At 43.2% G+C, this 22102-nt stretch overlaps 1 protein-coding gene across 7 annotated transcripts in view; it reads left to right on the top strand.

The window, feature by feature from the left end:
• Positions 1-22102, top strand: part of TRIM2 (tripartite motif containing 2) — a 119631-nt gene that overhangs the window by 8120 nt on the left and 89409 nt on the right. Inside the window, exon 1 of one of the 7 annotated variants that reach the window (XM_023252759.2) lies at positions 13034-13233. The exons of 5 other annotated variants lie outside the window; for them this stretch is intronic. The gene's annotated coding sequence lies outside the window, so the exon portion shown is untranslated. Of the gene's footprint in view, positions 1-13033; positions 13234-22102 lie in introns of those variants that run through there. One more of the 7 variants, XM_023252757.2, reaches the window with a different exon arrangement.

Raw genomic sequence — 22102 nt, 5'->3', positions numbered from 1 at the left:
AAATCTCTATTCCCTCTCCGTCAGTCCCTGGAAAGCCCAAAGCAAGTAGAGAAGAGGGGCAGGGAGAAGAAAAGAAGTGGTGGGAGGGCTGGAGATTAGGAAAACCATTTCGACTCCCCGACCCCCGCAACTCATTTGTTGCTGTGGTGGTGGGAGTTTTTGTTTGGGGAACTTTTTTTTTTTTTCTTTTAGTCAAAGCAGTGCATTCTGGTGCTGCCCGGGGAACAGCTCTTTCCAGTTCCTTCACATGGTAATTGTGCACGTAGCCTCCAGGCCTAGGCTTGTATCTGTAAGTCCCTCTATCAATTCCAGGAGGGATTTAGGTTTTGTTCCATTCACCTTCTCCTCCCAGAGCACGTACTTTCTCAGCGGGTGACTGGAAAGCTTTGTGCCTGTGATGTGTCACCAGGCAATCAGGCTACAACACTTCAACTTAAAATGGAGAGGACTAACACTGCTTAAGGCACTGACTGTATACCAGGGACTGTTCTAAGTGCTTTATGTTTATGAGCCAGTTAATGCTCCCAAGATAGGTACTCTTACTCTCTATTTTCACATGAGGAAACTGAGGCTCAGAGAGTTAAGAAAGTTCTCCAAGGTCCCACAGCTGGTTAGGGGCAGGCTGGCATTTGCTCTCCAGAGCCTGTGGTTTTAACCCCCTACACCATACCCCCAGGGGTGCATTATATTTTTTTGGATGGATGCACAAGAGTGTATGCATTCATTCCCCTATTCCCGGTCATTTAACTTCTTTCAAAGTTCTTTCTATTATAGATAATGCTATGATGAATGGTTTTGTAATCATAACTAATAGTCCTTAACAAATGTTAACTTGCTGTGTGACAGGCACTGTTTCAAGCTCTTTATGCAACTCTTCGTAACAACCTACTATTACTACCATGTAACAGATGAGGAAAGCAAGGCACAGAGCAGTTGGTTCAATATTGTGTCCCAGATTGCATAGTTAGGAAGTGATAGAGCTATTCCAGAGCTACTGCCCTGGACAATGATGCTGTCTGGACAATTACTCTGATCACACCTCTGATACTGCTTCGAGGAAAACATTGTAAGCTGGGACGACTAGGGCCTTAACACATGAATATTTTTAAGGATCTGGAAACATACCCTTAAACTCATTTCCAGTAACACTGGGTGGCTATGCTAATTTGTGTTCCCATGAACACTGTGCAATTGATTAAGGAATCGAAGTTAGATAAGGCCCTGGTGAATGGAGATGGCCCTCTAGCCCCTGGACAATGTTTTCATAAACCTTTTAAGCTTTTGTGGGCTGATCTAGGCACTTACTATAGTTAATAATAGTTTTGTGAAAAAATGTGTCTAGCTCAAAACTGCATCTGGAAAGGGGCATCTGATAATATTCTATTTCTTGATCTGGATGGTGCTCACCCTGTTGTGGTTCCTTTGTGATAATTCATTCAGCTGTTGCCTTAGGCCTTGTGCACTTTCCTGTTTGTAATTTATACCTATTAAAAGTTTAATTTTAAAACAAGAATCTATGTATCAAATATGTATATTTTGGATGTTAGGCACAGAATGCTTTGAAATCTATTGTAAAGAATAAGAAAATGAATTGTCACCATATTTTCTCCTCATGTTGGATAAAAGGACATTTTTAAGGAAACATTTTCATGGTTTCTTTTTTCCTAATCACTAATGCAAACACTGAAAAGACACTGAATAGTCCTAAGAAGTATGGTTCTAAAAAAGCCCTTTGCTTCTTTTTGTTGTTTTTGTTTTGTCCAAGTAAGATTTTGTTTGAAGCTTCAAAACCATGACAGGTATTTAAAATATGCGGAATTTAGGATGAGTGAGTTTTTGGCAAGGACCTGAGAACAATTATTAAGGCCCCAGAGAGAATTATTCTCTTTCCGCCTCGGCTTTCTAACATGGTTTTCCTTAATACTTGGTTTTGAAGTCGTGCATGGTTCTGTGATGGGGCCTGATGCCCCTGCTGAGTAATGTCCCTGGAGACTCAGGAACATCTTTCCATGGCTAATGCATCAGCTCAAGAAGGTCAATATATCATCATGAAAACTTGGTAAGAGAGTATGCTCTTACTCTCATGGAAGCCAGTAACAATTTCCTTGTCAGATTCCCAACTGTTTTGAAATATTATTTTAGTGCTTATTTCCCTCTGCTGATTTTATATTTGATCTAAAGTGAATTGTTTAGCCCCATTCAGTTTCTTAGTCCCTGGACGCCCGTTGTAATTTTTATCAGTTTTCATTCGCCTGCCACAGGGGATTTAAGCAGATGCAGAATGAGAGGGTATCTTGTGCCTTTATGACAAGACAAAAAGAGACATGCTTCCCAATTCTTCCTTTATTTACTACACCCCAAATGACCTCACCGTGAGATTCTGTGAGTTCTTTGATGAGGTTACGAATATTCCTTTGTTTAGGCTGTTTTTTAATGTTTATTTTTAAGAGAGGAGGGAGAGGAGACAGAGTGTGAGTGGGGAAGGAGCAGAGAGAGCAGGGGACACAGAATCCGAAGCAGGCTCCAGGCTCTGAGCTGTCAGCACACAGCCTGATGCGGGTCTCAAACTCACGAACCTGCGAGATCATGATCTGACCTGAAGTTGGACAGTTAACCGACTGAGCCACCCAGGAGCTCCTCTTCCATTTCTACCTAACATCTTACCTAACATCTTAACATACCTCTGTATTAGTCAGCTCAGCCTGCCGTAACAAAATGCCACAGACTGGGTGGTTTAAAGAACAGAAATTTATTTTCTCAGAGCTCTGAAAGCTGGAAGTCTAAGATCTAGCTACCTGCATGGTCAGGTTCTGGTGAGGAATCTAGTCTAGGTTTGAAGACAGCAGTTGTGTCCTCACATGGCCTTTTTACTGTGCACACAAGTGGAGAGAGCTCTGTGTCCCTTCCTCTTCCTGTAAAGACACTAATCCTATTGGATTAGAGTCCCATCCTTGTGACTTCATTTAACCTTAATTATTTCCCCGAGGGCCCTATCCCCAAATATCCTAATATGGAGGTTAGGGCTTCGATGTATGAATTTGGAGTAGGGAGGACACGATTGAGTCTGTAATATTACCACAGTCTATACAATTAAAATTAAGGTTTGTTTTCCCTTTCGAAGTAGCTCTCTTTCCCTTAGTGTTTCTGTTAAGTGACATTCAATTTTTAAGTTTGTAAAACATTTTTGGGTCTCTGCTAACTGTATATGAGAATCCAGACATAAATAAGACATAGACCCCACTCAAGTAGACTCTTCAAGGAGTTTATAAAGTAAGGAAGTAGATGAATTGCATGCGCACATAATCAGAACACTTGGGATGTTAGAAATCCTATAAGTGAAATTCAGTGTGCTATGGGATTCAGAGGAAGAGATGACTTTCCTCCAAGGGCCACTATTTGAGCTTCATAATCAGTGACAGGCAGGATTTGGTCTAGGGAAAGTGTAAGAAAAGCCATGCCAGGCCCAGCAGGAACAGACAGCAGGAAGGCAGGAATGTACGGTTCACTTGAAACTTAGGAAATCAATAGAGGAACGCTGTGGGGGTTAATCTTACATCAGAGAGGGAGGTTAGGTTCTAAAGTCAGTACTAACAAGAGAGGCTCAGTGACTAAATGGCCCTTGACGATCTGGACGTATGGTCTCCATACCACCAGTTTGTCCTCTAGTGTTGCAACAAACCACGTTTTCTTTGAGCACCGGATGAAATAGTTGGCTATGTTTAGGGACTGTCTTGGGGGAGTGGTATCAGGGAGGAGAGGTGGGGCAGAGGGAGGGAAAGAGAGAGAGAGAGAGGAAAGTGAATGAATGAGATCACACTTACCATGGCAGATGCTTACACAGTGATAAGCATGGGAAAGCCGAGATTGTTGAGAGAATTGCAGATTCTCTCCAAGTTCCCCCCTAAGATAGGCAAAGAACATGAAGTGGAAACTTAAAGGAAATATTAATGAAATGATCATATTTAAAATGTTTCACATCAGTAGTGATCAAATAAATATAAATTAAAATTTTTTATTTTTAATTGAAGTATAATTGACATATAATACTATATTAACAAATAAATACAAAATTAAAAACAATGACTTACTATTTTCTCTTTATTGGACTAGTAAGTATTTTAAAGTAACACTGTTGGTGAAGGTGTGTATTTCGATTTCATACATTGCTAATGGGAATGTAAATTGGTATAACTTTTCAAGAAAGTAATTGTGCAGTGTTTTACTCTCTTGTGAGCACTAGAAATGTTAATATACCTTGACTTGATAATTCCACTTACAGGAGTCTATCCTGAAAATATAGAGATGTGGACAAAGGTTTGCATTTAGCAATTTCATTGAAGTTTTATTTATAATAGTTGTAAGTTTAGAAACAGTCTAAATGTGAACACTGTGGAAACTGATGGCATGAATGATATATCAATGGCATACTCTCAGTTGTTTAAAAATGTGTTTTCTAATCATTTTACTGATATAAAATGAATTTTATAGGATATGTTCTTTTTAAATTTTTATTTTTTTATTTTCTTTTTATTTTCTAAGATTTTATTTTGTTATTATTTTTAATGTTTATTTATTTTGAGAGAGAGAGAGAGAACGAGCAGAGGAGGGGCAGAGAGAGAGAGAGAGAGAGAGAGAGAGAGAGAGAGAGAGAGAATCCCAAGCAGGCTCCACACCTGTCAGCTCAGAGCCCTACATGGGGCTCTGTCTCACAAAGTGTGAGATCATGACTGAGCCAAAATTAAGAGTCTGTCACTTAATTGACTGAGCCACCCAAGTGCCCCTAAATATTTTATTTTTAAGTAATATCTACACCCAATGTGGGGCTAAAACCCACAACCCCAAGATCGAGAGTCACATGCTCCACTGACTGAGCCAGTCAGGCGCCCCTATAAGATGTGTTTTTTAAAAACAATTTCTCAGGGCACCTGGGTGGCTCAGTCGGTTAAGTGTCCAACTTCAGCTCAGGTCATGATCTTGCAGTTAGTGAGTTCAAGCCCGCATCAGGCTGTGTGCTGACAGCTCAGAGCCTGGCACCTGCTTCAGATTCTGTGTCTCCCTCTCTCTCTGCCCCTCCCCTGCTCATGCTCTTTCTCTCTCTCAAAAATAAAAATAACATTAAAAAATAAATATATAAGTAAATAAATAAATAAAAACAGTTTCTAAAATTTATATATATAGTAAAAAAAGCAAAAGGGAATAAAAGGGGGGCAATAAATGGTAATGTCATTTACTAATTCTATTCATATTCAAATAGATATTAAGCATATTGTATGTCTTGCAATGTATTTATCTGTATTTATCTACAGATAGATTTCTATTTTATTCTGAATGCTTTTCTGAGTTTTCCAAATTTTCTAGGGCATCTAATTGCTTTTTATCTGAAATATGCATTTTAATAAATCCATTTCATCTCTTAGGGCCCAAGCCTACCATTCCATAAGGTATGGTTACTCTAGTAGGAAATGATCTCTCACTTTTCTGTGACTTCCAAATCCGTTTTATCACATATGGTCTTGAATTACAGCTGCTTGTACATGTGATTTTCTTCCCAACTAGTGTGGGAGCTACTGGGGAACAGAGATCAGGCTTAGAGGTCCTAAGTTTATAAGCAAAGCCTAGCTCTCCCTACCTTTTCCATAAAGCCACTCCTACTCCTTGAAAAAGTGGGTGAGTTCTTCTTCCCATGAATCCTCAAGACAGTTTTTTATGCTTTTTTTTTTTTTTAATACTTACTGATTTATTTTGAGAGAGAGAGAGAGAGAGACAGAGAGCATGCACATGTGTGCTTGCACACATGCGAGTTGGGGAAGGGGCAGAGAGCGAGGGAGAGAGAGAATCCCAAGCTGACAGCACAGAACCCAAGCGGGGCTTGATCCCACAAGCTGTGAGATCATGACCTGAGCGGAAAGCAAGAGTTGGTTGCTTAACCGACTGAGCCACCCAGGCGCCCCAGTGCCTCTTTAATTCTGCTTTGGATTAGAGTTAATTGTGTTTGTCTTGACCCCCGATTCACCATCCAACTTCTTATTACAGGAAATGAGTCTCGTTTCTTTTTGTGTCCAGAGAGGTGCCTTGCATAAAGTGTGTGTGCTCAGTAAACATCAGTTGGATTTATGACTGAATGAACACAGGCCCTTTCCAGCTATTTCAGACAGGTGCCTTTTGGTTAGCCCCTACTCTGAACAGTTTCAGGTTGATGTACAGGTGCAGGAGCAAGGAGGTGGGATAAGAAAGCCTACAAAACGAAGAAGACTCAAAGAATTGAGCAGTGGCAGTCATGAAGCCTAATCTACCACAAATGTCTGCCAGGAAATGCGTTCACCTTAGACTTGTGATACCCCCAATAATAGTCTTTTGCTCCTCTCTGGGTCCTGAGAACTTTCTCTGTCAGCTTCACCTTTCATAAACTCCTGAAGATTAATTCCCCAAAGAATTCCATTCTTCCAGTCATAAATTGAACACCACCATAAATTTGTTCTGCACCCAGTTTTCGGCCCTAATCCTCCAAATGTGGCCGTTAAGAGAAGAGTTTAAAATCAAGGATTGCTTAAATATTTTAGAATAAAAAATAAGGAAATAAGTCACAAGATTCAATTCAATTTAACACATTGTGCTCCAAGTTTTTGCAAAGCCTTGTCCCAGACACTGAGGATGATGTAAAGATTAAATAGGACACTGATCTCATTCATAAGATCCCACGTGGTGATGGCAGTGTAACAGAGAGGCAGGGGTAGAGTGGGAGAGGTCTGGAGACAAGGAGGACGTTGCCCAAGACTCCCAAGGTTCTGAGTCAGTACTGGAGAGAGGTGGGAATCGTTGGGAGGGCTGCTAGTAGCTATACCTATGTTAGTGGTGGCCATTGATACTTTGGGTCTGTGCCTAGGAAATGTAAAATGTGGGTGGGTGGGATTCACATAGAATAAGAAAGGCTCTAGGAAAAACAAAAACACCCAAAATTTGAAGGCAATATTGGATACAAGATGTGAAATGAGGGAGATTGTTATAGAAAAAAAATAGTAAAGGACTGTATTTAATAGAACTCACTGCATCTGCCACTGTTCTTAGCGACTGACAACAGAAACTACTCTAGTTAGTTTGACCATAAAAGGAGCTTATTAAAAAACATTAGGATATTATCAAGAAAGTGAAAGGACAACCTACAGAATAAAAAAACATATTTTCAAATCATATATCTGATTAGGGACTTGAATCCAGAATATTAAATTTCGATAATAAAAGATACATTTAAAAAAATTATTTAATGTTTATTTATTTTTGAGGGAGAGAGAGAGAGACAGAGTACGAGCGAGGGAGGGACAGAGAGAGGGAGACACAGAATCCGAAGCAGGCTCCAGGCTCTGAACTGTCAGCACCAAGCACGACACAGGGCTCAAACCCATGAATTGCGAGATCATGATCTGAGCCAAAGTCGGATGCTTAACTGACTGAGCCACCCAGGTGCCCCAAAAAATAAATTTTAAAAGACAATTAAAAATGGGGAAAGAATGATGGTTATGCAACAATGTGAATTATGTAATGTCACTGCACACATAAAGATGGTTAAAATGGTAAATTCTATGTTATGTATATTTAACTACAATTTAAAAAAAATTTTTTTTTAATGTTTTATTTATTTTTGAGACAGAGAGAGACAGAGCATGAACAGGGGAGGGGCAGAGAGAGAGACGGAGACACAGAATCCGAAACAGGCTCCAGGCTCTGCGCTGTCAGCACAGAGCCTGAGGCGGGGCTTGAACTCACAGACCACGAGATCATGACCTGAGCCGAAGTCGGAAGCTCAACCGACTGAGCCACCCAGGCGCCCCTAATTACAATTTTTAAAATTATTTTTTTTAAACATGTGCAAAAGATTTTCATGGATATATCCTCAAAAAAGATACACAAATGGCCAATAAATACACGAAAAGATACAGGACATTATTAGTCATTAGGGAAATGCAATCTAAACCACAATGAATACCACTTCACACCCACTAGGAAATCGGAACCCTCGTAGATTACTAGTGGTAATGTGAAATGGTGTAACTTATTTGGAAAATAGTCTGGCAGTTCCTCAAAATATTAAACATAGAACTTCCAAATGACCCCATAATTCTACTCTTAGATATATATCCAAGAGAAAAGAAAATATATGTCCAAACAAAAAATTGTACGCAAATGTTCATAGCAGCCATAGTCGTACTAACTGGAGAGTGGAAACAAACCACGTGTCCATCAAATGATGAATGGATAAACAAAATGTGGTGTGGTTGTGCCATGGAATATTATTTGGCCATAAAAAGGAATGAATTACTGGTACATGGTGCAATATGGATAATCCTTGAAAATTTGCTAAGTGAAAGAAGTCAAACACAAAAGGCTACAAATTATAGGATTCCATTTATTTATTTATTTTAATTTTTTTTTTGAGAGAGAGACACCAAGTTCGAGTGGGGGAGGGGCAGAGACAGAGGGAGACACAGAATCCGAAGCAGGCTTCAGACTCTGAGCTGTCAGCACAGAGCCCGACGTGGGGCTCGAACTTATGAACTGTGAAGATCATGACGTGAGCTGAAGTGGGCTGCTCAACCGACTGAGCTACCCAGGCGCCCCTAGGATTCCGTTTATATAAAATGTCAGAATAAGCAAATCCATAGAGATAGAAAGTGAATTAGTGGTCACCAGGGACTTAGAGGAGGGTGGAATGGGGAGTGACCGCTTGTCTATATGAGATTACTTTCTGGGGTGATGAAAATGCTCTGGGGCAGATGGTGGTGATGGTTGCACAACTTTGTGAACAGACTAAAAACCACTGAATTGTACACTTAAATAGCTGAATTTTATAGTATGTAAATTCTATCTCAATAAAGCTCTTCTACTAAAAAAGAAGAATATTAAGTGGCTCAGAGAATCTCCAGGAAATCTAGAGAATCAGGCTTGGAGGCCACTCAGCAAAGAATAATGCCTAAATTATACCACCAGAGGGTTCCAGAATGAGCCTTGGTTCTGCTGTGACCATGGCCACTGCAAACTGTCTAGTGGACCTTTGCCCCCTGCTGGCCCTGAGGGTCCATATGTCTCTACCAGGTTCTACCACTGAAAATGGCTTCTTTGGGGTCTGTTTTCTCCTACTGCCTCATCCCAACTGAAGTCTAATGTCTATCCATACAATTGCCAGAGCCTACATCACAGTTTCAAGGCCTACCTGCAAGGGAGGCTGAGAAAGTGGGTTGGGCATGGAAGGCATGACTCAAACAGATGTCCACTATACCAGGCTTCTCTCAATGGGTTTGCTCAGACAATGGTTTTACGGTCATAAGATGTTGGAGTTAAGTGGGTCCTTTGATGTTCGTCTACCAGTCTGACCATTTGGTCCAACGACTGCAATAATGCCAAAGGCAATGGGCAATTTCTAGCTTTATCTTTCCTGGCTTTTTAAGCATTTGGCGATGTTAATCAGTCCTTTTAAAAACACTTCTCTTCCATGTGTGTGGGCCATCCCTCACGTACCTTTCTAATCGGTCTTCTCTGTTTCCGTTCAGAGCTGTTCTCTTTGCACTGAAAGCTGATATTTCTCCTCATCAACACGTTCAGCCCTCTTTTTTTTTTAATGTTTATTTATTTTTGAAAGAGAGAGAGAGAGAGCACAAGTCAGGGAGGGGCAGAGAGAGAGACACACACACAGAATCCGAAGCAGGCTCCAGGCTCCCAGCAGTCAGCCCAGAGCCCGACGTGGGGCTTGAAGTCAAGAGCCGTGAGATCAATACCTGAGCTGAAGTCGGGCACTTAACTGACTGAGCCACCCAGGTGCCCCCAATCCTGCTCTTAATAACTCAATCCAGGGGCGCCTGGGTGGCGCAGTCGGTTAAGCGTCCGACTTCAGCCAGGTCACCATCTCGTGGTCCGGGAGTTCGAGCCCCGGGTCAGGCTCTGGGCTGATGATGGCTCAGAGCCTGGAGCCTGTTTCCGATTCTGTGTCTCCCTCTCTCTCTGCCCCTCCCCCGTTCATGCTCTGTCTCTCTCTGTCCCAAAAATAAATAAACGTTGAAAAAAAATAAAAAAAAAAAAAACTCAATCCAAATAGTGTGAATGTGATGGATTAAATTATCCCCCTGAAATTCATACATTGAAGTCCTAACCATCACTGATCTCAGAATGTTAGGGTGGGTCCTGACAGACTGATGTCCTGACAGAATGATGTCATATGACTGACATGTCCTTACAGAAAGGGGGAAACTTAGACACCCTCACGCAGGGACAATGCCATGTGAAGACTGGAGTTATGCAGCCACAACCCAAGGAACTACCAGAAGTGAAGTAGAGTCCCGGAACAGATCCTTGCTTCACACTGGCTGAGGGAGCATCGTCCTGTTGGATATCTAGCCCCCAGAAGCATGAGACAGTAAATTTCGGTTGTTGAAGCCACTCAGTCTGTGGTACTTTGTTATGGCAGTCCTAGAAAATGAGGTGAATTTTATTCCTCTATTTACCTTTTACTTATAGGTGGACAACTGTCTCGTTTGTATTGCTAGCCCATAACACCCCAAATACCTTACAGATCCCTGGGGCTGAATGCCTGCTCGGATATTCGCATTTGGATATCCTACAGAAACCACAGAGTCAGCTTGTCTAAACTCAACTCATCAGTCTCCCACTTGTTCCTCCTCCCTCATTTCTCTGACCTGGCAGATGGTACTCTCCATCCACCCTGGTGGGCATGTCAGAACCTGGGTGATAGCCCACAGCTGCACTCCCCTGCCTGTTTCCAGGCATGATATCCTAAAGGTTTCACCTCTCTCCCATCTTTGGAGTCCTTCCCATCCATCCCAGCCCAACTCCACCTTCTTCCTATCCCTTCCTGGGCTCTCTTCCTTCCATATGTCTTTCTCAGCAGTCTTTCTTTTTTTTTTTTAATTTTTTTTCAACGTTTTTATTTTTGGGACAGAGAGAGACAGAGCATGAACGGGGGAGGGGCAGAGAGAGAGGGAGACACAGAATCGGAAACAGGCTCCGGGCTCCGAGCCATCAGCCCAGAGCCCGACGCGGGGCTCGAACTCACGGACCGCGAGATCGTGACCTGGCTGAAGTCGGACGCTTAACCGACTGCGCCACCCAGGCGCCCCACTCAGCAGTCTTTCTGAAACATAAGGGTTCCCATAGCTTTCAAAGGTCAAATCCCAGAGCTTAGCAGATGAGACCTTTGTGGTCTGACCCCTTGCGAGCCTCCGTAACCACAGCTCTCACCTCTGTTCCTCTCACCTGCTTTCTGCAGCCATACAGAAGTTCATATCTTCCCCCTGCCTCTCTTCATCCTGCCTGATCCCTGCTCAGTCTTCAAAACCCGAATGCAGCCTCCTGTGGGAAGCCTTCCTTGATTTCCAGCATGATTGAAAACATGCTTCTATGTTCCTGTAACCTTCAGGGCATACATTCTATCATAGCAATTTCTCCATGCCGGGAAATTTATAGTCTCTTCCTCTCCCCTACCCCCCCTCCGCTTCCTTCTCCCCTCCCCCTATAGTAAGGTACTTTAGAGACTTCAGGCTTTTTCCAGCTTTCTAGTCTCAGCCTAGCACCTGGCATATGGGAGGCCCTCAAATGTTTCTAGAAGGAAGCAAAGAAAATTGGGGGGGAGGGGGAAGGAGGGGGAGACTTCTTACTGTTGCAGGGTTTTTACCTCAATACACTGCTTGGAAGAATGAAGAGATGAACACAAAATGAGCAGCAGGAAAAGTTTATTAGGGTATAAGATTAGAAAGTAAGAATAGTATGAAACCTCTCTTTACAGAGAGGGGACATTCAAAAGTGAATGCCTGCGACTATAGGCAAGGGTCCTTGTTTTATAAGGTCCCGGTGAGACACACACACACACACACACACACACACACACACACACACACACGCCCTTCCCCCTCATTCCTTCTCAGGTTCTACCCTTACTGGCTGGATAACTCTAAGTGCTGGGTTGTCTGTCCATTCCTGATTGGCTCATTTCCATTGTATGAGTGGTGATCTGTGGCCATATCATTCCTTGTGGGTCCTACGTTTTATGGTTTACTGCTTATTTTTAGTTAGGTCTTTTGTCAAATTCCTGAGGGAAACCTCAGGGGGAGTAGGTGGGGTCTGTTACATTCTTAAGAGGAACCTTAAGCCTGAGGAGGTTTGCTACGGGCAGACACTCCCAGCATTGTTCCAAAATACGTGTTTTTCCCTAACCTGGGACCTCAGGTCCTATCCTTTCCCTCTCTGCCTATTTTATCCTATCTTTTCCTTATCATACCACCCCAGCCTATTTTACAGAATACACGATAAGACCCCAAGAAGCAATAATTTCTCATTATTGTCAGCGCGATTGTGTAGTAGTCTACTCGTCAGAATTTACCAAAGTAAACGCAGAGACTTCGTCCTCTCTCACATTCAGGAGTTGTGATCGCTTGTAATAGTATAAACTGTCCTGTAATGGAGGCGGGCCCTTTTCGGTTCTTCAGCCTCATGAAACTAAAGCCATTTCCCCGGGAGGGACAGAGTTTGCATGTGTGTTTACAGGACTGGTAAGGAGGACGTGCTTGCCGGAGTAGACCCGCAAACCCAGCCAACCCCCCCTTTTCTGCCCTCCTGGGCTGCGATTGGCCCTTCCCCGGAGGCTGGGCGCGAGAGCCTTTAGTCATCGCACTGGGAAATCTTTCTGGAACCGGGCACCAACTTGCGTGTTGTTTTCTTGCTCTTTGTGCGGGGATTAGCTGCCGCGCGTGGTCTGGGAATGTTGCGAGGGCTGGGCAACACGTAATCCAGGATTTGCCTCTGCCTCGGAGCTTATGGAAAACAGATGTCTCTCTGCTCTGCGCCTGAGCACAGAATGGAAATGACCAACCAGAGAGCGTCTTGGAACCGGGGAAACCGAGTTGAGGGCCTCCAGAACCCAGCGGGGAGGCACCTTTCCCCACGCTTGTCTGTCTCTGACACTTCAGCCCGGCGCTCGCGCAACATCGGCGGGTGAAGCAGCCCCACCTTCAGATACCGCCCGGAGGCAGGACCGCGGCTGCGAACAGCGCGAGCGAGCGCGGGGGAGCGCGCCCGCCTGGGTCGCCCGCGCCGCCGCCGCCGCCGCCGCCGGGGCGGTGCGCGAGCAAACCCCGGCCCTGGCGGGGGCCGCAGCCCGGCCGGAGGCGGAGCCGCCGCCCGCCGCCTCCCGCCAGCGCACCACTTCTCCGCCGAGCGAGTCGCCGACTGGCAGTAAGTGAGCGCGGGGGCTGGGGCAGCCCGATTCGGCCCACCTGGAACCTTCCGACCCGGGCCAGGTCCGAGCGGACGGAGGTGTGGGCAGCTTACAGCGGATCCGCTTCCGGATCCTGGCAGCGGTGCTCAGATACCCGCCGCAGCCGGCGCTGGTGGGAACGCGAGGCGGCAGGCGCTGTCTGCGCGGGCTGCGGAAGTGCTAAGCCTGGACGCGGCGTCGCACCCAGGCTGGGCTGGCCGAGGTCCCCCGCGGGATCGGGCCCCTCTGCGGTGCCTGCGGTACTTGCGCAAAGCTTCGGAAGTAAAGTCGTTTTGCACCGAAGGGAAAAGTGGATATTTTAAAAAGAGTAGCTTTGATAAATGTAAAAAGATGGGTTTCCTCTCTTCAATTTTGGTCGTTTCATAAAACCATCTGCTCAAACAGATTTCCTTCTAATTAGTTTCCATGCTGCCCAAGTTCATACTACAGTTCTAGCTTATTAGAGGAGGGAGTTGTTGATTTTTGAGGGTTTGCGGGGCTCTTTTTGATGGATATTATTTATTTTGAAAACACCTGCCCCATGTTGAAAATTGCATACTGCTGACAAATCTGGGTGGGGAGAAAGGTTTGTCGCATGAAACGCCTGTCAGATCCAAAGCGTTCTGTGAACCCCAAATTTGTCCCACCTGTAATCCAACCCCAGAGAGCAACTGGTAGCATCTTTACTTCTCCAATTCCCCACACCCACCCACCCCCAACCCCGCCGAAATCGCCAGCTTTAAATTAGGAAACAGAGACAGCTTTAGATTCAAATCCCTTTTACATAGTTAATTTTAAAGCCCTTTGAATTCCAGACATCCAAAGATTAGGTTAGCCGCCAGGGCAAGAGGCATTGTTCTTGTGAACTATGAACACCAATGCTTTTTTCCATGAGACAATTTTTAGCCCATAAAAATGGAGGTTAGCTTTTTCATCAATATTTTAGAATGTGGTTATGCGATTGATGCGTGACAACTTGTATTTCCGGGTTCCTTTACCAAGGGATGGGAGGAAGGACTGTGCTCGGTTCACTACCTCCCCGCTCTACTTGACCTCTAGTTTCAGACTTCCACCTGATTTCATCCTTGGCGGATGTAGTACCTGCCCTTCAGCTGAAAGAGACAAAAGAGCAGGCATGATTCAGAACACTTTGACTACCACAACCTTAACCAAGGAAGCAAAGTATTTGATTGAATTCTTTGAGACGCACATTATGTTTCCTTCCTCTGCTGATTTAGGTACATTTAGCAATGAAGGATCAATTAAAGCAAAACCGAGAAAACCTCTGCTGCTCTCCTCCCTTAAGGTAAATAGGATTTGGCTGAGTTGGGCGAGGCCACCTATACCAATGAAGTGTCTTCATGGTGAGGTTATTCAGTCCTATTCAGGACTAGGTGCAGGGTTAACCACCAGATCTCACTCACCCTCATAGGTGCACTGTCTTTTCCCTGTACTCTCGCTTTTCTTTCTCCCTTTTTTACACTGTTCCTTTTAGGGACATACCATGACTCTATTTTGGATCATGGAATCTAGGATATCATTACCTTTCAGTGTCAAAAGTTTGTTTAGATGACAGCGTTCCTTATCAGTATTCTCTAATTTCCCCAAGTCCTGTCTTTATTGTCCTGGAAAATTCTGCCTACCAAAGCCTCCATTGGAAATTCCATTGTGTCTTTCAAAAGTAAACATGGCATCTACAACTTGAATTTTTTTTTCTTGCATTATCGTTTTAATGTTGACTTGCATAGTTTCCTGATTGTCTGGTCAGCTTATTATTTCTGCTTCATACTGGAATGCAAGTGGAAGGAACTTCTCATAAGACACTGAATATAAATGGGATAGGGAGTCTTTTTGAGATTTAACAACATAGACTCTGCCCTTCGGTTGAATTCTGTCCTTTGAATTTCTGTCCGCTAATTACTCTAGAAAGAGCTGGCTATTCACCTTGGGGCTCAGGAGTGATCTGTTTACTTGGCCTTTTCAGAGCAGCTTTAATTCACTACTCTCCAAGTGCTGCTGGGTGAGAAATTTGCCTGGTCAGTGGAGATAAACCAATTGGGTAATACAGTCATGCCCAAGGAACCTTTGAAACCGCTCTCCTGCAATCCCGAGGAGATAACATCATCAGAACTTTCCCGTCTCACCACTCCACTAACCATGACACTGCTTGGTTTATACCAAATCCATCTTGGATTATAAATTACCCCAAGACAATTTTAGCTTGATTTGTTCAGGCTCTAAAAGTTTATGCTGGCAGGTACTGGCGAAACACTTTTGATGCTGCTGCTCATGATGCGGGTAGGAACAATGACAGTTTTCTTTTGAGTTTTATGAGAAAATATATTCCTGGATGTCTGTGGGAGAAGCCTGAGAGTGTTATCTTAAAAGCCTTGAGTCAAGGCTGAGGTATTATCATACTCCATTATCAATGTTATTTTTTGTACCCTTGTATATTTTAGACCTTAAGACTGATCTGCCAGTTGCAAGATCTAAATAAGCCCCTGCAAGTCTGTGGGTTTAATTCCTTATTTTCTCTGGAAGACAATAGGAGGTCTTTGATATGGATAGAATTTGGTCTTAGGAGAACTGACAAGTGCAACCTTTGAGATAAGCAAGTCGAGGGGAAATTAAGGGGGGTAAATCTAGTGACACTGAGCCACTGTTATCTAGCCGCTCAGCTTTTATGTGTTTTTTCAGAGTTTAGTGGAAATTCAACCTCAGAAACGGAGCTTTCATTGGCAGATATTTTGTCACACAAATGCTGGCCCTTTCCTGTGTAAAATGACTATTTTTGCATATCCTGTCTGTGTATCTCATCTTAATCCTTGAACAGAAATACCTTCTCCCTGGAATTTTCACTACATTCTTCTTTTTCTTAACATACTGGATGTCTGGGTGAAATTTATTTAGGCAGAGGGGCTGGCCAGGAAGATGAGGATGTATCCTTGAGCCAAACAAAAACACTGTGTCTGTCAGCATCTTTATTAACTTATGAAAGTTTAGAAGTGCTCCGATACAAGCTGTAGATATGAGTTTACTTCTCCCTTAACTGCAGTAAAAGGAAGCAACCTAAGACTGCAGAGTTCTGGAAGTGGTGCAGTTTGTAGAAATATGCTGGAGGCAGGTGGAATTTTGGAGGATGATTAGCCTTTTAAATCACTATCTCCTTATTGCAAATGTTTTCCAAGTTTCAGAATGTCTGCTGTTTGAGGGCTATCTTGTTTAGTTTAAGTATAGTGACTGATTTAAACCAAAATATCAAGAGACGCATGAAGTCTTGCTGACCTGCTTATCTCCCATTAGGGTAAGGGCCAGCATTTTAGGACTCTCATTCCTGACCCTCAAGGATGATGATTTTGAGGACCAGGATGTAAACTAAATGGAAAATCTTTCAGATTAAGACTCCTGAAAAGAGAGAAATGGCATCTGACCAAAAATGTGAAGGACAAGACCCATTTTTGTTTCAGATTATTCTATTCAAGCAGGTAGAAGAAAGGAAAGATGTTTTCAAGCACGGTCTGTCAGCCTGCGGGATTATTGAACAAGTATTACGTTACAAACCCCCTGCTTTTTGATCTGAAAGGTACAATCTAGTAAAAGGCAGAGCATACGCCTTGGGAAAAATTTCAAGCCTTGGTGATAACTTTAGACATTAGCGTGCATTCTCCTCCCGCCTGTTCACTTATTTCCTCACCTGGAAAAGCAGGATTTGGTTTAAATCAGTGACTATAGTTAAGGCTGTGGGAGAACCCTTCTCCGTCGTTCTGGTTCCTGAGAGACTCACGATGGCCCCTCACCATGACATGAGATTTGTTTCCTTAAACAGAGAAAGTTGTGTTCTTACCTCTTTCAATACAACCTGGGCAAAGTGACACTTGCTACGTAATTCCAAGGCTCCTATTTGACGCATGGCTCTGTTCCTATAGCATTTCTTCCCTAAATACCGAGCAGTTTAGTAGGGACCAGGCTAGCACCAAAATGACCCACAAGGGGGGGCTTTCCTGGAGGGTAAGTGATAGATATCTTTGAGCTTCGCTTAAGAGCATGAGATCAGGCCTCTTTAATCATGAACATGGCCTCTCAGACTAAACAAAGACAGAACTGTCTCTTTGCTAACCACATGCGATTTAAATTAGGGTTACACATTCAACAGTGGTGTCAAAGCTATATTATAAAACTGCCTAAAAGAATGAGTTCTCTGGGTCTTTGCTAAGGGATTAAAAAAAAAAAAAAGGCATTAGCCACACTGAATGGGATTTGCATCTTGTTAGCTTGCCTGTGTATCCTGAACTGCTGGACACAATGGGAGGGTACAGGTCTATCTTTGTAGCTGGGCAGTCTGCCTTAGTTGCGATTCTTCTGGGAATTCATATAGTGAACTAGAAGCATGAGGAGTGGGGCGGAGGGGGAAAAAAGGCAGGAACTTGCAGGATGCTCAAAAGAAGGGGAGCTTGAAAAAAAAAAAAAGGGGGGGCGCCTGGGTGGCGCAGTCGGTTAAGCGTCTGACTTCAGCCAGGTCACGATTTCGCGGTCCGTGAGTTCGAGCCCCGCGTCAGGCTCTGGGCTGATGGCTCGGAGCCTGGAGCCTGTTTCCGATTCTGTGTCTCCCTCTCTCTCTGCCCCTCCCCCGTTCACGCTCTGTCTCTCTCTGTCCCAAAAATAAATAAAAACGTTGAAAAAAAAAAATTAAAAAAAAAAAAAAAAAAAAAAGAAGGGGAGCTTGGGGTCAGCCAGATACTTTTTGGCTGTATTTTTCCTCTCTGTGACTTAATTATTTTATAACTGGAAGTTTTTTTGTAATTCAAAATCAGTGGTACAGTTTGCCTTAGCAACAGCACAGGCTACCACTGTGCATAGTCATCTTGTCAATGTTGGTGAGTGAATTGTTTTCCTTGCAAATTTGGGCCAGCTTTCTCCCCTTTCCTGGTCAGCATCCATCCAGGGTTTCCTTCACTTACTCCATGCACTGGACTCTGCTTATGAAAGGCAAAATAATTGCCATTGTAGTCACAGGAGAAGATTATAAAAGTGAATCTCTAATGAAATGCTAGCATTTCTTGGCTACCCCCCTTATTTAGCGTGGCCAATCAGAGGTCACCCAGGGAAAAGCGGATAAAAAGGCACTCAAGTGGGCTGAATGTTTGTGTCTCAATAGCTGCAGAAAACAGATGGCAAAAATTAGGGGCCTTTGTCCTCTCTCAGCCAATAATGAAGACACTGATCAAAACCAAATTTAGTTGTTACAGAATGTGGTCTCCAGATTCCCAGTACCATTAAGAAGAATTCTGTTTTTACAACGCTCTTTCCATTTGGAGAAGCAATACTTCATCAGTCTGTTGTGCCACACACTCTACAGCAAATGAGCCTTAAATAGGAAGTCCTGTCTTTTGTCCCCGGTCACACGGAGGCCACACGGTCATGTTGCATGATGAAGTGTGGTGGGTGCTATTTGCTTAGAGGAAGGATGAGCAGAGGCTAACGGCACTCTTTTTGCGATTTTTCACTGTTTTCGGCCATTAAGTAGCAATTACCCTTTGAGTCTCCTTCATCCCTTTCCTCCACAAACGTCTCAATCCAGAAACCTAAAGTACAAAGTAATTGATGCCTGAAGGCTAAAACCCACGCAAAGCTGCCAAACCACCCATGAAAACAACATGAGACATTTAGAAGTGTGGAAAGGGAAGAGAGGGGAGTGAAGGGAATGGAGGCCCTGCCCAAAGTGCCCCTTTTTCTTGTGACATTTACTCTAATATCTCCACTTCAGCTACAGATCCCACAGAGGAATGTATGTTTTATTCACTTTTTTAAAGTTTATTTATTTAGAGCAAGTCAGAGAGCATGAATGGGGGAGGGACAGAGGGAGAGGAAGAGAGAATCCCAAGCAGGCTCCGCACTGTAAGTGCAGAGCCTGACGTGAGGCTCGAACTCAGGAACCCTGAGATCATGACCTGGGCCAAAACCAATAGTCAGATACTTAACTGGCTGAGCCACCCAGGTACCCCGTTTTATTCATTTTTAACACAGTCTCATTTAAAGAAAAAAACAGATTTCTCAAGGATTTCTTCTGAAGTTTCTTCTTTTTAATGTTTATTTTTGAGAGGGCAGGGGAGGGGCAGAGAGAGAGGGAGACATAGTATCCAAAGCAGGCTCCAGGCCCTGAGCTGTCAGCACAGAGCCAACACGGAGCTTGAACCCCTGTACAGTGAGATCATGACCTGAGCTGAAGTCGGATGCTCAACCGACTGAGCCACCCAGGCGCCCCGCCCTGACTCAAGGATTTCTTCTACAAAGATTTTACTTCTAGTCCACATACATTGTTTTGCTTAAACAAAAGTTCTGAATTTTTTTTTAATTTTATTTATTTTGGGAGAGCACAAGCAGAGGAGAGGCAGAGAGAGAGGGAGAGAGAGAATCCCAAGTAGGCTCCGTACTGTCAGTACAGAGCCTGACCTGGGGCTTAAATTCACAAACCATGAAATCATGACCTTAGCGGAAATTGAGAGTCAGACGCTTAACCAACTGAGCCACCCAGGTGCCCCAAAGGTTCTGAATTTTTAATAAGCATTTATTGCAGATCAAATTCACTATACTTTCTAAAAAGGCTTTATATATCAATAATGGGAAATCATTAAGAATTCTTTGAATAGTTAATGCAGTTTCTGTACTAGGAGGAAGGCAGATTTATTGGCTTATGGAATTCTTAATTCCATCTGCATGGGGGCTGGTTTTCATTTGTAATGCAGTACAAACTATTCTTGGCATGTTGGAGCTTATTCCACACAGGATGCTCCAGGCCAGAACTAAAACTAGATAGAACTAAATTTCTTTTCCTAGATTTTTTTTTTTCCTAAGCCATTTTCTCTTCAAGTCCCTTGGATAAATGCATTCACCAAAGTGCTGCCAGATCTAGTTTAGTGTTTACTGTTTACTGTTTAGTGTTCAATCTTCATTATTCAGCCATTCAACTAGTATCTGTGGATGGGTGGTCAAGAGTTCACCAGCAGACCAGTGCAGGGGGGGGGGGGGGGGGGAGTCATGCCAAGTGGAGACACTCAGACCTTCAGCTTATGTTCTAGATCTATTTTCTACTCCCTAGAGGCCCAGGGCCCAGCTTTCTGGATTTTGTACATAATGACCTGCTGTCATACTTACACTTTTCACATGCGTGCTATATTTGGTATCTGCAACTTAAGAATGACCACTCGATTCACTTGAAATCCTTGGCCGGTGTATACAGTGTGTGGGATAAATACCAAAGGTAAAGGAAAAGGAAAAAGTTAATGTGACCCTTTTAACATAGAAGCATTTAAATTTAAAAACAACAATAACAACAAGTCTAAATTCATAAGCTGGTTTTGTAGAAAAGGCTTGGTGGTTTTAGGATGTGAATACTTACCAAATATATGGAGTCTGCATGCTGCTAAAGGTCATCTTCACTGGAAATTGGAGTGAGGGCCTGGCTCTTCCCTGATTCGCTATGCTCAGGGGATGAACCATATTGGAATTCTAAATTGACAGCGATTGATTTGCTTTTTGTATTGCAGGCATATTTAGCAATTCTTGGTTAACTTACAGTCTTAAAACGGATAGAATACAATTACCAAGGCAAAACAAAACATTAAACTCTTGAGTTAGACGTACTGTATTATCTTGTGGATTTATTGCACCGGAGCTGATTAGGTCGGGTCTGTGATATTTCTTCCAAGGGTCTGGGAGCTTGCATGCCTTCGGTAAATTGAGGTGACTGTCTGCTATTTATCTTTTATTTGTGATGAGAACCCTGCTGCCCTACCAGGATGTGCTTGGCAGTTTTCTCCATCCTCCTCTCACTCAGTATTTATTAGTTGTGAAAATTATTGGTTCCTGTGGCATGAATCTAGAAGAGCCAGCTCGCTTGGTTCAAGCGCATAATTTCATCAGCAGAGCAGCTGACTAGCTGAGCTAAGTTGGCACTGAGATGATAATAATGATTTAATCTCTTATTTGAACACATCTTTACCTTTAAAAATTTTTTTAACTTTTATTCATTTTTGAGAGACAGAGAGTGGGTGGGGGTGGGGACAGAGAGAGAGGAAGACATAGAATCTGAAGCAGGCTCCAGGCTCTGAGCTGTCAGCACAGAGCCCAACATGGGGCTCGAACCCATGAACCTCGAGATCATGACCTGAGCTGAAGTCGGATGCTTAACCGACTAAGCAAGCCACCCAGGTGCCCCCAGGTCTTTACCTTTTAAAAATCACTTTCACGAGGCACCTGGGTGGCTCATTTGGCTAAGCATTCAATTCTTGGTTTCAGCTCAGGTCATGGTCTCATGGTTCATGGGACCAAGTCCCCCGTCAGGCTCTGTGCTCTCTCTCCTGTCACTCTCTCTCTCTCAAAAATAAATAAATACACTTTAAAGAAAATCACTTTCACATAAATTATTCCATCTTACCTTTACAGTAACTCTGAGAGGTAACATTTTAGAGATGAGGAAACTAAGGTTTTAAGAAGTCCAGTGACTTTTCCAGTGAAGGAAGAGTTAGAAATCACACCTAGGATATTCTTCTCACTAAATCGAAATGCTCAGTAAAACCTGACTGAATGACATATGATAAAATAATACAAGAATTGTGGGAAACTCTAGATGAAAGGACGTTTTATTGAGGGAGCAAATCCAGGAAGGTGTTTGGAAAAGTGGTTTCCAATAGAGAATAGTCACTTAAAATTTAACTCTAAACCCGAGAACACCACACAAAAAAACCATTAGGGAACATGTAAACAAGACCTAATCAAGTGTCAATTTATATAGTATAGACAAGAAGTACATGACAATTCAGGGAAAAGAGAGAAAAGCATAGGCCAGAA

The sequence above is a fragment of the Felis catus genome, chromosome B1, assembly GCF_018350175.1.
Source record: "Felis catus isolate Fca126 chromosome B1, F.catus_Fca126_mat1.0, whole genome shotgun sequence".
Taxonomy (NCBI): Eukaryota; Metazoa; Chordata; class Mammalia; order Carnivora; family Felidae; genus Felis; species Felis catus.
The sequence above is the reverse complement of the archived record's forward strand: the minus strand, read 5'-3'. Positions and strand labels throughout refer to the sequence as shown.